The sequence below is a fragment of the Dreissena polymorpha genome, chromosome 11 (assembly GCF_020536995.1).
Source record: "Dreissena polymorpha isolate Duluth1 chromosome 11, UMN_Dpol_1.0, whole genome shotgun sequence".
Taxonomy (NCBI): domain Eukaryota; kingdom Metazoa; phylum Mollusca; class Bivalvia; order Myida; family Dreissenidae; genus Dreissena; species Dreissena polymorpha.
In genome coordinates this window covers 66,931,026-66,946,114 of record NC_068365.1, presented here as the reverse complement: position 1 = coordinate 66,946,114, position 15,089 = coordinate 66,931,026, and the positions used below count along the sequence as shown (strand labels likewise).

Here is a 15,089-nt window from a genome sequence, read left to right as displayed (position 1 = left end):
AAGTCAAATCATAATATTATAAAATTGTTAAAGTTTATCAGACTGCACGACTTTTTTATGTTTCTTAATAGCGTAACATATTGATAATCGCGTCTGATGAAAATGATGATGATGATAATGATAATGATGATGTTGATGATGATAATGATGATGATGATGTTGATGATGTTGATGATGATGGTGGTGGTGATGATGATGATGATGATGATGATGATTATGATGATAATATTAATGGTGATGATGATGGTGGTGGTGGTGATGATGATAATGATGATGATGATGATGATGATGATGATGATAATTATGATGATGATGATGATTATGATGATGATAATGATGATGATTATGATGGTGGTGGTGGTGGTGATGATGATGATAATGATTATGATGATGATGATGATGATGGTGATGGTGGTGGTAGTGGTGGTGGTGATGATGATGAGGAGGATGATGATGATGATGATGATGATGATGATGATGATGATGATGATGATGATGATGATGATAATGATGATGATGATTGTGCTGGTGGTGGTGATGATGATGATGATGATCATTATCATGATCATGATCATGATTATGATGATTATGATGATAATGATGATGATGATGGTGATGATGATGATGATGATGATGATGACGATGATGATGATGATGATGATGATGATGATGATGATGATGATGATGATGATGATGATGATGATGATGATGATGATGATGATGATGATGATAATGATGATGGTGATAGACATTCTTCGCGCTTGTTATCACTGTCTGGATATTCTTTAGGTACTAGGAAACACGGTGCTACCTGTCTAGCCTCAAATAGCTGAACAGGTGACCAGTGTCTACCTATACATCCGCCTATTCAGTGCTTCAGGTAGAAGTTTACGTAGATGACCTGCGTTTAAGATATCTCAGTTAGGTATAAAACTCACATAAGGCCCATTTTTGGTTGCCTCACCTCCATCCCTAGCCTTATACTCGAGTTTTTGTTTGCATCTTTCAGCGCTCACCAGTACTTGCCCAGAATCTTTCATTACCAATGCGTCATGAATCAGACTGGTCACCGGTCCCGGTGTGTCCCTTCTAATATGGCTTGCAGCAAGTACTGTTGAGGAGGAGTGGTATCGTCGTGGAGCATCAGATAGTTCTCTATTCCAGCCCTCCAGTCTTCTCCGCTCCAATACAGTTTCCTGCCCTGCTCCACTATCCTCAAGTGCAATAGACATCCCTATAGACAATTCTGTGAAGTGCTATGAAATCTAGATATGCATATATTATTGATAAGTTTTCATAATTGCAACTTATATATTCTACATACTTAAATAACATGGTTGATACAAATTGATTATGGTATTTTTTTCAATGAAAATTAAACAGTTACATATTTGTGTTGATAACTCATTAATAGCATAACTTATTTGAGTGTTTTGTATCAAAAATGCAGTGGGTGAAATATATAAATCCAATTGAATTCATAGAATAATATTTTAATACGAAAATTACGAAATGATACGCACAATTTACCCAAAAAATAAAGCAAAATAACCTGGCTGTGCATATGCACTGTGGACAGGTAAGAACCGCGTAAAAATATAACTTAATTAGACAGTATACTCGGAAATAAATTGTGTACAATATTATTTCAATTCTTAAAAATAATGTTTTTTTTTACGACATTGTTTCGTAAAGATGTGAATTTGCGGAGGTGGTTAGATTGATCTCTTAAACGTTGTAAACTATATTTGAAAGATATACTAGACAGAAAACGCAGAAAGTTTTCATATCGCATGTTTGTCTGAATGACAAGTAAACCTGAGTGTGACATCCGAAATTGTTCACTTTCACTTGTGCATGTAAGCATCTGAACAATACGCGACCTATAAGGCGTCAAATTAATTGCTTCCGGCAATGTCAGGCTTCGTGTGTTTACTTGAATACTAACTCTATAATACTTAAAGGTACACACGTGAAGACTTCTGCGTGCGCTCAAATGTACTTCCAAGCGCACACGCGAGACCTACAAATATTCTGGATGTCATTTAATCGTATGATATCGATGTATGCAATATTTATATGAGCTGATGATAAACCGTGATATAAAAAAAACACTGATTCTTAAAAAGCCATATTGGTGAAATAAAGTAGCTATTTAACAAAACCCACAAACCGGAAGTCAGACCCGTGGTATTGACGAGAAGGTTCAGAGTATCAAAAGGGCCGTCCCCTTCGTTGCCAACGGAAGTCGTTCCGACACTAATCAACTTCCGATGGGTAAGAGCTCGCATTGAGATCCATAAGAAGTGCTCCGTCTCAAAGTCGCACGCTGTTGCATTGATATCTGTCAATGAAGGTAATATCGTCCGATTTCGTATTTGTGATTGTCAGATAATAGAAACCGGTCGTTTAATCGAAGTCGTTGCAACCGATAAAAATATTTTGTAAAAAAATGACAATCACACATGTTGATATCATACTAGTTAATATTATCTAAGTAGTTATAACACGTTTTAATATCAATATTGCGTAAAAACGTGTGTGGTGTCACATAATTAAACTGGGCGGTTTGTGGTGTCACAGCATATGGCAGGACAGGTTTGTTGTTTTACATCATTTGACAAAACGGTTTGTAGTGTATTCGACTGGACGGCGGTTTGCGGTGTCAAGATATTTGACTGGACAATTTGTAGTGTCGCGAAACTTGGCTGGACGGTCTTGATTGTCACGACATTTGACTGGTCGGTTTGTAGTGTCCTAGCATTTGACTGGACGGTTGAAAGTGTCATGACATTTGTGTGAAGGGTTTTGGTGTCAAGACACATGACTGTACGGTTTGTAGTGTCACAACATTTGACTGGACGGTTTGTGGTGTCATAACATTTGACTGGATGGTTTGTGTTGTCACGACATTTTACTAAACGGAATGTTGTTTCACAACATTTGTCTAAACGGTTTGTAGTGTTACATCATTTGACTGGTCGGTTTGTAGTGTCACAACATTTGTTTGAACGGTTTTTGGTGTCACGGCATTTGACCAAACGGTTTGTGGTGTCATAACAATTTACTGGACGGTTTGTGGTGTCATAACAATTTACTGGACGGTTTGTGGTGTCGTAACAATTTACTGGACGGTTTGTGGTGTCATAACAATTTACTGAACGGTTTGTGGTGTCATAACAATTTACTGAACGGTTTGTGGTGTCATAACAGTTTACTGGACGGTTTGTGGTGTCATAACAATTTACTGAACGGTTTGTGGTGTCATAACAATTTACTGAACGGTTTGTGGTGTCATAACAATTTACTGGACGGTATGTGGTGTCGTAACATTTAAACTGTGGTTTAAGATGTCACAACATTTGTCTGACACAGCATTTGACCTGTCGTCTGTGATTTAACAACATTAAACTGGACATGTGTGTTGTCACCGCATTGGAAAGGACGGTTTTTGGTTTCACGACCTTTGACTGGAAGATTTGGGGTGTAACAGCATCTGAACTTCTGTTTTTTTTTTGCCCCAACGTTTGTCTGGCACAGTATTTGAATATTAAATATTGCTAAATATAAGATCCGCGTTATGGGAAAACTTGGCTAAATGATTGTGGTTCAAGTTGCATTCTAGATAAATCCTTGCAGTCCGATAAGGCTTATCAGGGACGATAGTTATCGCTTTTATGGAATTTATAGTTTTAAGGAGGTCTCTTCTTTATGAAAATACAGTGTAGGTGGAAAGTATCGTCGCTGATAAGCCTGTATGGACTGCACAGACTAAGCCTAAAAATGCACTTCATATGCATTCATACATACTTATTTATTAGGACAAGGTTAATTAAATGATTGACCTGCGTTATTTCATTTATATTATATTTTTATTTTAAACATTTGATTTAATTTATTTTTCGTTCCATGCTATCACATTTGTATAGAAACACATTTAGCTTAAGACTTATTCGTACATAAATTAAAAAAAGGCGCCAATATTTCACCGTAACTACAAGTATCTAATGTGGTTATTTACTCTACTAAAATATTGATATATTATCTTCATACATTTGTGATCTACATATCAAAATATTGACGAAAGATCATTATACAAATCTAAATATATAAACTGTTTTACCTCGACAGGGTACCCTCACTCAGTTCCTGCCCTCATGCCGCCCGATCTTAAAAACCAAAAGCTACGCAAATTTCAGTTGTGTTCCTCTTGCTCAGCTATAAAGAAAACATGGACAGCAAACTGGGACATCTGAACTTTACCGGAACGTACAACAAATAATGGAAAAGCGTATAATTCAATCGTTGCTAAGCGCGCAACACCTAACACCTAACACTTAACACCATACCTAATAATCCTTTTTATCCTATATTTTTTCTTAGTATCGAGGGCTACCGCCCCCAAACCCCTGCTTTGTCGATAGTGGTAAACAACTGCGTACCGGTAAATTTCAAACTAGCCGGAAAACTTAAAGTGGAAGCATTTGAGCATCGTTCTGGGAAAGCTGAGCCCAGTGCATCTGCGTAAGGTGTCGTCCCAGATAAGCCTGTGCAGTCCACATATGCTAATCAGGGACGACAGTTTCCGATTTTATGAAATATTGTTCAAAGGTTTCTCATTAGCGAACATCTAATTAAGGGAGAACATATTAATTGATGAGCATGTACAGACTGCACAGGCTAATCTGGTTTGACACTTTACGCACATGCATTAAGCCCGGTTTTTTTAAGAACGATGAACTATTATGGTTTGGTGCATAATTTATAGCCACGTTTTGGAAAACAACATGGCTTAATGCATGAGCGTAAAGTGTCATCCCATCTTAGCCTGTGCTATCTGATCAAGCTAAAAAGGGACGACACTTTCCGCTTTGATCGAATTTAGTTAGTCTCTTCTCTACTAAAATCCTGTTTAGGCGGAAAGTGTCGTGCCTGATTAATCTGTTCGGTCTTCACAGGCAAATATGAGACGACAGTTAACGCACTATCATTAAGCCCGGTTTTCCCATAACTATAGCTCCAATAGCTCGCAAACATAAAACCGACACTTGTGAACTCTTTAAGCAGGAAGTTCAGACATGAACCCTTGAATGAATAAGCAAGCTTAAATCCCACTAATGTGCTGGTACAAACAACGCTGACAACGCACATACTTATCAACCATCATTACTAATATGAAATGACCATTGATGGATTTAAATGGGCCTTTTCAGTTTTGGTAAATTGACAAAAAAAATATAAATAAAATTCGCAATTTTCGTTCATGTTATGATATTTGTAAGAAAACAGTAATACAGAACATTTACCATGCTCTAAAATATCATTATATGCATCTATTGACGATTCAAAACCCTGAAAATTATAAAGCGTTGCAACGCGAAAAGATTGAATAATTTGGAGAGTTCTGTTGTTGGCGTTATATTTTGTGATACAATGAAGATTCATTATATAAAGTATAATATGCATTTCTCACTGTATGATCACGGATGGCCGAGTGGTCTAAGCGATAGTCTTTTACTCCAGGGGTCAGTGGTTTGAGCGCAGTTGATGGTTCTTTTTTATTTCTTTAATTTTATTCTTGTTTTTTTACTGGTGCTTTTTAGATGCAATGTTTACATTTATCAATATAAAGGATTTAATGACAACCTTCAATACATGCTAAAATCTATCAAAAAGGCCCCTTTAATGAGTCAATTTTGTTTATTCCGTGCTGTTGGCAATCGTGATACATTAACTATCTCCGGAATCCTCCGTTAGATTGAGATATGCAATAAATCGTCTGCTGATCGAGAGTGTGGTGTTGGTTGGTTTGTCCAATGTCATGCGTTTTGTTCGTGCGTCGAGTATGTCCTTTATCAACCGCGATTATTTAAATGAAACTTCCATCGGTTGATTAAGTAAGTCAACGTTGTTTGAACTGTGGCATCGGTGGTATTTTACCCAAGTCTTCTGGCCAGTTAACTTCGGTAATAGTCTATGGGGTGCTATATTTATGCTCGGCTTTGTTCGTGAACGTTCTTCACGAAATAATTGATAGCATAATCGGAAGTTATGATACATATATATATATATATATATATATATATATATATATATATATATATATATATATATATATATATATATATATATATATATATATATATATATATATATCTATATATATATATATATATATATATATATATATATATATATATATTTAAAGTTTTGATTCCAAAACAAAAAATAATGATATTTATGCGTACAGTTTTGTGTCAGTTAATGTTGTCAATCTCTATATGTGTTCACAAAACGTATAATCGTCAATTGAAATGGTTCGACGTAGGTACCTTTCTTCTAACCGGCAGCCGTCTGTCGCTTTATTCCCGAAAGACCCGTCACCACGCGATGCAACGATTTCCACGACACTTCCGGTCACGTGATCTGAAAGTTCAGCTCATGCGTTTTGAAAGATATTGAGCGAGAAATAAGCCTCCTCAGATGACCATATACGTGTCTTGGCTGTCGCATTTGCCAAGATGACCTGAAAGTCAATACAAGTACCCGCCTGAACGATAAAAGGGACGCCATTACGACAAGTATGCGTTTTGTTCGTGCGTTGTGTCGTTCGTACGTGTATATTTGTCTGTCTGGCGTGTTGTTGTGTTGGTGACCATCAACCCGCCAACACGACTGAATGACCAAGATGCCCGCCATAAATACACAAGGGGCGCCTAAACGGCATGCATGACATTAATCATCTTTTTGTCGTTCTGGTGCGTTGTCGTGTAAAACTCGCCAATACGCCAGATCGATATGAAAGAACTCTATCTCCTTATGCATGGCACATATTAACTTGTTAAATGCCTCTTGTTTCAGATCCGAAAATATGTCTGATATTGAAAAATATTATCTGTACAAAGTGTTATTAGAAATAAAGATGCATTTGTTCAAAATCAAATTCAGCGAAGTTGGTGATTTTGTATTTTTCCTTGCGTAGCATTCAACAATCAAACTCTGCGCGATGTATGCGATATCCCGGCGAACATAAACAAACTGAGAAAGCTCCCATGTTCCCTTCATATCCTTACTTCAGTTTAACCGATACGATGTCGCCGCTACTTCCGGTCGATGCATCGGCGAGCAGGAAGTAGTCTCAAAAATCAATTGAAATATATTTATTCAAATATTAAATTTATAATCTTATGGACGTTACTTGTATTTTTGATATCATGCTTGAAAATACAAATTTAATGCAACATTAATCGAACTTGAAATATTTGGTTGACTTTTCCCTGTTGCACAAAATTTTATCCTGCGCTTCATAATGCGACACTATGTGTGTTATCCACATGCAGTTTTGTAAAATATTTCTTGGAATTTCCGGAACTACTTCCACAACATTAGAATATGCTCACGGTTTGTTTCAAAACAACAAAAACTATTTTTTAAAGGCGGGTCGTGATATAATTCGATATGTTCATGTAAAAACATACGGCTTATTTGTTAATAGGGAGGGCGATGTTATACCGGAAGTGGATGCGTTGATCGTCATAACTTCATCGGTCACGTGAGATGTTTGTCGGACTCAGCTCCGATTATATACCGTTTTTAAAGATATGTTCGTACCACTTTGGATATAATGAGTACACATAATAGTTGTCCTTGTCCAAAGATTTTGATATATGCATTATCAAATAACGATTCAAGTATTTCAAACCTAGAGACGAATTTCAGGGCTGTCAAAATAAGGTAGGAACTAATTCCGGGCTGTCAAAATATTAAAAAAAAATCTGGCTTGTCAAAATACCGTAGGAACAAACCTCTGGGTTGTCAAAATAACGTTAAAAGAAACGTTCGGGTTATCAAAATACTTGAAGATCTAATGTCGGGCTGTAAAAATAATGAAGCGTGGGAAGAATTTTCCGTGTAAACCAAAATACGGACACCGGAGATGTGAGAAACACCGGGAATACTCGATAAACATAGAATAGACGCTGAAGCCATCTCAAATCGAGCTTTGTTTCGTCTTATACTGGTCTTAAAGCATATGCGTACAGAATCGTCCCATATTAGCCTGTGCAGTCACTACAGGCTAATCAGCGTCGACACTTTCCGCTTTAATGGAATTTATCGTGTATCTCTCCATAGCGGATATAGAGTGTTAGGGGAAAGTGTTGTCCTTAAATTATTATGTGCGGAATGCGCAGGCTAATATGGGATGACACCTTACGCACATGCATTGAGCACCGTATTCCAGACCGTATTTAAATATTCGTATAACCTTTCATAGTATATATTTAAATTGAAAAAACGGCACCTTTCGACAGTCTGCACATCGTATTATCGACCCGCAGTTCGAAATGTCACTGATGTCGCACAACTGCACATTCGACATTGTATCTAAATCATACAAATGCAATAGCCAGTACCAGGTCCCTGTTTCAAGGCCCCAGTTTCTCAAAATACGTACGTCCCTTTTAAGAATAAACTGATTAAGTCGTTATTTCAATGATTTATAACCCAGTTGTCCCAGAGCGAGGACATAATAGTTTTACAATTACACATGCAGTTATTCGGCTTAGTGTTCAGGTGATATCTCTGCCACATTAAATACATTTTTACATGCATATAAGCCTATCTCTGTAATAATTTGTGGATGCCTATTATGTTAATGATATGTTTATATGTCATGTTTGTTTACACTTGCTTAGAGGGTCACCTTCATAGATATCCATATGTTAAAAAATGTCATTAAACGTATTTACTGAAAAAAATCTCTGGATTAGTCTAATACTAATAAATAGCAATACATGTAATAATAATACCATGGCAAAATACTCCAATAGATTTTAATGAAATTATTGGTGTTTGTAACCCCATGCACTGGTCCATTTCAAGCGAATCTAAACCGCAATCATCGGGGCATTTTGGTCCTAAAATTGACTTGACTCAGGCGACACGTTTACACAGATCCATCAGCACAAACGTTTGGTATCGTCCCGAACATGAATACAATTCAAGTACAGTGGAATATGGACTTAATGCATGTACGTTAAGTTTTATCCAAGATAAGCCTGTGCAGTGAGCACAAGCTGATCACTGACGACACTTTCCGCCTCAAACGGATATTCTCGAAGGAGATACTTCCTTTAAACGAAACATTTAATAAAAGCGGAAAGTGTCGTCCCTGAATAGCCTGTGCGGACTGCAGTCCCTGAATAGCCTGTGCGGACAGTGTCGTCCCTGAATAGCCTGTGCGGACTGCATAGGCTCATCTGGGATGACACTTGACGCACATGCATTAGACCCCTAGGCTCATCTGGGATGACACTATACGCACATGCACATAGAAGGATTAAAGCTTGATACGAGTCAAATGTTAACAGAGTAAGGGTTGAAGTATGATACAAATCGACCTGTAAACAGAGTAGGTGTTGAAGAACGATACAACTCGACCTGTTAACAGAGTAGGGGTGGAAGAACGATACAAATCGACCTGTTAACAGAGTAGGTGTTGAAGAACGATACAAATCGACCTGTTAACAGAGTAGGGGTTGAAGAACGATACAAATCGACCTGTTAACAGAGTAGGGGTGGAAGCACAATACAAAACGACTTGTAAACATATTCTCTTAACGTATCATGATACATATATATCATGGCAAGACCGGACTTAATGCATGTGCGTAAAGTGTAGTCGGCACATGCTGAACAGGAAAAACACTTTCCGCCTTAACTAGATTTTCGCAATGAAGATACTTCCTTTCAACCAAACAAACCACATCATAAACCCCGAAAGTAAATCCCAATTTTTCCAGAACGCGGCTTATTGAATAGTGATCATTGTGGTCCTTTCACACCCATTGGACTGCCCTCACACTCCTGACTTACTGACAGCGAAGTCATAGCAACAGTCGGTCTCGTCAAAGGAACAGTTTACGCTGGGTACGCATGGGTTCTGCGCACAGCCAATCTCCAGATTGCCCGCTAAAATTAGACTGTCTGGTAAATATGAGTTGCGTTCTTGGAAAACCGGGCTTAATGCATGTGCCACAAAGTGCTATCATTGTGATTAACCTGTGTAGTCCGCACAGGCACTTATAACAATATTACCTTTTAAAGAACCTGTAGAAATGTATATTTATTATCCAAATCTATGGTCAAACATATCAACATCGGAGGTGTATTCAGTTGTGGTAATGGCTTTTGCAAGCTTCAGTAGGTTAATAGTTTAAGATTGAATTTATTTATGGGGGAATATATGACAATAGGTGTTTGTTCAGCGGATTAAGCACATTTACATATTCTTCACAAAAGGCATCATCAGAGATTTATGTTAATACGTTCATTATTGTATCACTAAAAAAACATATTTGTCTGATTGTCTGTGATTTTTTTAGATAGTCCATATATGATAAAATACAATAATTTTCCCGAAGAAATGAGACCAGTTAATCAGCGAAATGTGAGTTTTGTACAATAGCAAACGCGTTTCGTTTTAGCATTCAAACACGCATTCATTTATAAAAGGAATGTACAATGTTTGGCAATACTGTTCAGACTTTTTCATACGACAAAAAGACGCCATATTATGTTCAAAAACAAACACGAGTGCATTTTTCGTTATAGGCGTAGTTCTTAACTTTGTCATATGCGATGTTTGATTTCTGATACCATTGACACGGTATTAGTATGTTCAAGGTCACTTATCTCGTTTACATGCATATGTTGTTTTAAGATTGAGGTAATAAAGTGTTGACATTAAATGGTTTAATACAATTTGTCTCACCATTTAAATTTTAATTATGCTCAATATTTTCTGGTTTGGCAACGTATTCCGTATTTATTTTAAAGTTAGAAATAAAGACATCATAGGCAAAACTAACAGAATATTAAAAAAAAAACGAATGCAAATAAGTATTTTGCTTGCACAATCACCTGAAATAGTCTGCTCGTTTCATTGTATAGTTCAACAATGCCCCCCTACTGCTAGCTTTAAATAGAGCCGGCACCACGTGTATTGTCGTGTGGGTTTTTAGAGACGATGGCAAGCTAACTATGCAAGTTCAAAATGCAATTTATTCACTGAATAATTGCAAATTAAAAGGAGGGTAAATGGAAAGGGATCTTGACATAAATATGATTCCGTTTGAAGTGTACATTGAATGCCTCATATTCAGCAGGAAGTTGATATGATACAGTAAAATTGTTTCATTTCCGAAAACAATCACATATGTGGTAATACAATCTTGTGAAGTTAACAGATCAGCAGTATACGTGATAACAATCGCACGTCAAAAGCACAAGCTCAGTACTATGTTATACCGCAACAATCGCCCGTCAAAAGCACAAGCTCAGTACTATGTTATAGCGCAACAATCGCGCGTCAAAAGCACAAGCTCAGTACTATGTTATAGCGCAACAATCGCGCGTCAAAAGCACAAGCTCAGTACTATGTTATAGCGCAACAATCGCGCGTCAAAAGCACAAGCTCAGTACTATGTTATACCGCAACAATCGCGCGTCAAAAGCATAAGCTCAGTACTAGCTCAGTACTATGTTATAGCGCAACAATCGCGCGTCAAAAGCACAAGCTCAGTACTATGTTATAGCGCAACAATCGCACGTCAAAAGCACAAGCTCAGTTCTATGTTATAGCGCAACAATCGCGCGTCAAAAGCACAAGCTCAGTACTAGCTCAGTACTTTATTATAGCGCAACAATCGCGCGTCAAAAGCACAAGCTCAGTACTATGTTATAGCGCAACAATCGCGCGTCAAAAGCACATGCTCAGTACTATGTTATAGTCACATGTTTGACTAAGTCTTGATCAAACTGGTATGAATGTTTGTAAATCTTAACAATATCCCGATAGTTCAGTATATTTAACATGCATACATGTTATTGAAGTATACCATTACGCTTGATGTAATAAATTTGTAAATAATTGCTGGTTTGTAGTGCTTATGTGTGTTGATACTAAATTGACTATGAAGAACCGCACTTTTTCACAAATAGTATACTTATGACATATTTGATATACTGGTAGTATAACATTTGTGAACTTTATGAATGCGTGAGATTGTTTTTCATAAGAACAGTAGAGTCGTGTTCCGAAAAAACTGGGCATAATGCATGCGCGTAAAGTTTCGTCCCAGATTAGCCTGTGTATTCCGCACAGGTTAATCAGGGACGAGACTTTCCGCTTTTATGACATTTTTTGTTTAAATGAAGTCTCTTCTTAGCACAAATCTAATTTAGGCGGAAAGTGTCGTCCCTGATTAGCCTGTGCGGACTGCACAAGCCAATATGGGAAGAAACTTTAAGCACATGCATTATGCCCAGTTTTCTCAGAACACTAGTCAGTATTTCACAGCATATCAAATTCTTCATAGGAAGAGTAAAACATATGAAGACAAGTATTAACATGACCCGGACTGTTTAAACATTCTGAAGCCTGTTTAAACAGGATTAGATTCAGCTCAATATTTTATATTCCAAACCAAATATTGATGTAAAACGTGCTTAAAGTGTTTAATGAAAATTATATGTGATCTAAGCAATGTAAAACCTATCTGTGTACCACCATAACAACTTCTCGAAATATCAATGAACAAGTTACTTAGGTCTTTTTCGTTGATCAATGTTATACTATTTTAATCGGCCATGTCAGGTTGTTAGAAACACTGTAAATCAACACAGTATGAACTTTCTCAAACGTTCGTCAATGTGTTATCAAACATTAAAATGGAAAATAATTAATCACAAACGTGTATACAAATGCAATTCTATTCATAAAAAACAACACAAGACACAAAGCTTGTGTACAAGATGTTCGTTGAAGATTGATTATATCATTAACATGTTCTTTTTCCTAACTTCGCTTTTCGAGTTGCCGTTGTCGTTGTAGGTGTAGCGTAGTCGGATTTCCAGTCTGCAAAATCCATTTAATAATATACATTTTATTTTCTGCTATATGTACGTCATTTAGTAAAAAAAAATGCATTTTTTTTTAAAACATATCCATAGTTAAAATTGCTAAACAATGAAATGTTAGGATGGCGAAATTGTCTAAAATTTATTTAGGATAGATTCTCATCTAAGAAATTATACGTAAAACCTCGCCTTGCGTTCTTATCTATTCCAGAAGCCCTCAATAAATCTACAATAAAACTGCATCGTGTTCTCATCTGTTCTCGTAAGTGTTCATTTAAAATATCATAAACATACATTGTGTTCTCACCTATTTCCTCACGTCCGCGAGTAGCTGCTTGATGCTCATCTTTGCCGCTGCGGCCTCAACGGCTGTTACGGCCTTGTCCCCCTCCTTTTCTAGCTCTTTATTCACATTCTTGAACTCTTCGTAACAAAGATTGAACAGAACGTCCGCTTCCTTCAGGAACTCACTCTCTGAAATTGAATCGTGTTCTGAGAAAACTTGGCATACTGCATGTGCGTAAAGTGTCGTCCCAGTTAGCCTGTGCAGTTCGCACAGGCTAATCAGGGGCGACATTTTCCGCTTTTATGACATTTTTCGTTTAAATGAAGTCTCTTTTTACCAAAAATCCAATTAAGGCGGAACGTGTCGTTCATGATTAGCCTTAGCTGACTTCACATTCTTATCTTGAACGACAGTTTACGCAAATGCATTAAGTCCAGTTTTCTCAGAACGCGACCCAATTGATTAAACACAAAAAAACACAATAACGTTATTTTCAATGAAATAGTAAGTAATCCGCTAATCATAACACTGTATCCGTTAATTGGCATGCTACACGAAGGCCCAGTTATTATTGCTATCACAATTAACTAGCTATTTGGCATATTTAGCAGGGCCCACATCCTGCAAGAGAGTCCCAAGTGACCCCCTCGTTCCATCGCGATGAATCGCAGACTGACAAGTATAACAAACACATCGAGAAATGACGCAAATGGTCTCACAGTATGTAGTAGTTGTATAATTTTTTTTGGTTAAAGTGGAGCGAAGTAACCGAGGAAAACGTTTATTATTGAAGGGCAACCACTCATAAGCCAGTAATATCGTAAATAATGAACACAGTTCTTCACATAATGGGTGCAATACAGGTATTAACTTGGATCAAAATATAGGTAACGTTTTAATGACAGCAACGCGGATTCCTAATTTAATAAGGTTACTTAAACAAAATATACAAGTTTACGATCAAATGAGAATTTGTACAGTAAACAAGTATTTATAATGTCAACGTATTACCACTGTGGTATTAATCGGCATGTTTTAAATTAAAGCGAAGACTGTCAACACCAGCCTCGAGTTAGACGTAATACAAGAAGATTGGTTATGTTGTTTTTTTTCCAACACATACTGTGTAACACTGGTGATCCATGAGGCGTTACCGTATCATGTAACATGTCGTGTTAATTTACTTCGGCTTATATGCACAGTAATGGTACTTAAACTGTATTTAATGCCAAAAATATGTCCTTCTATATTTTCTTTAAACAAATATATCAATTAAAAAACATAGTTTAAGACCCGCGTAACTAATTCCTAAACAAATCCTCATTCATCTTAATTATGTTGAACTTTTCATTCAATAACGTAGATTGCTGTCGACTGCATCGTAACAATGATAATATCGCAATTAACGCAAATATTACTTTAAAATTCAACGTTAACAACGTATTCGTTTGAAATAAGGAAAGATGGCGACGGAAGATTGTTGTTTTTTTACATTTAATTTAATGTGTATATTACGAGAAAGAAAGGCCAGGGTGTCATACCGGCCCGTATTAATTTGACCTTGTCGATATATATGTTACACACATAATTTGTTGAGTCAAGTAATTATATAATCAAAGCGCTGTAGGCACTGAAGGCCTGGGGCTAGATTTAGTGTGACGTAAAATGCATTTAGGATGTTTTGTCCGAATTTCTCCGTTTGTCCTAATTTATACGGATTGACCCTAGCGGTTTAGTGTTGTATATTCTACAGTGTACATAGATGGTGGAGGACAACACGATACTGGTTGTGGGAACGATAACCTTTTGTTCAAATCTACAGATCTGGTAGAGGTTCGTCTATATAGGCGTTGAAGACATACAATAACAACAACATGGCCGC

At 36.9% G+C, this 15,089-nt stretch overlaps 1 protein-coding gene and 1 long non-coding RNA gene across 4 annotated transcripts in view; both read right to left on the bottom strand.

Moving 5' to 3' along the window:
• The window catches only part of LOC127850612 (uncharacterized), a 1,644,088-nt gene that overhangs the window by 783,350 nt on the left and 845,649 nt on the right, over positions 1-15,089 (bottom strand). The window lies entirely within an intron of this gene.
• On the bottom strand, positions 12,501-13,912 carry LOC127850639 (uncharacterized). Of its 2 annotated transcripts, XR_008035390.1 has the most exons (3): positions 13,545-13,912; positions 13,229-13,395; positions 12,501-12,919 (listed from the first exon to the last, which is right to left on the bottom strand). It is a non-coding gene; the product is annotated as an uncharacterized LOC127850639 (long non-coding RNA). The 2 variants fall into 2 exon arrangements; XR_008035389.1 differs by having other exon boundaries at positions 13,229-13,912.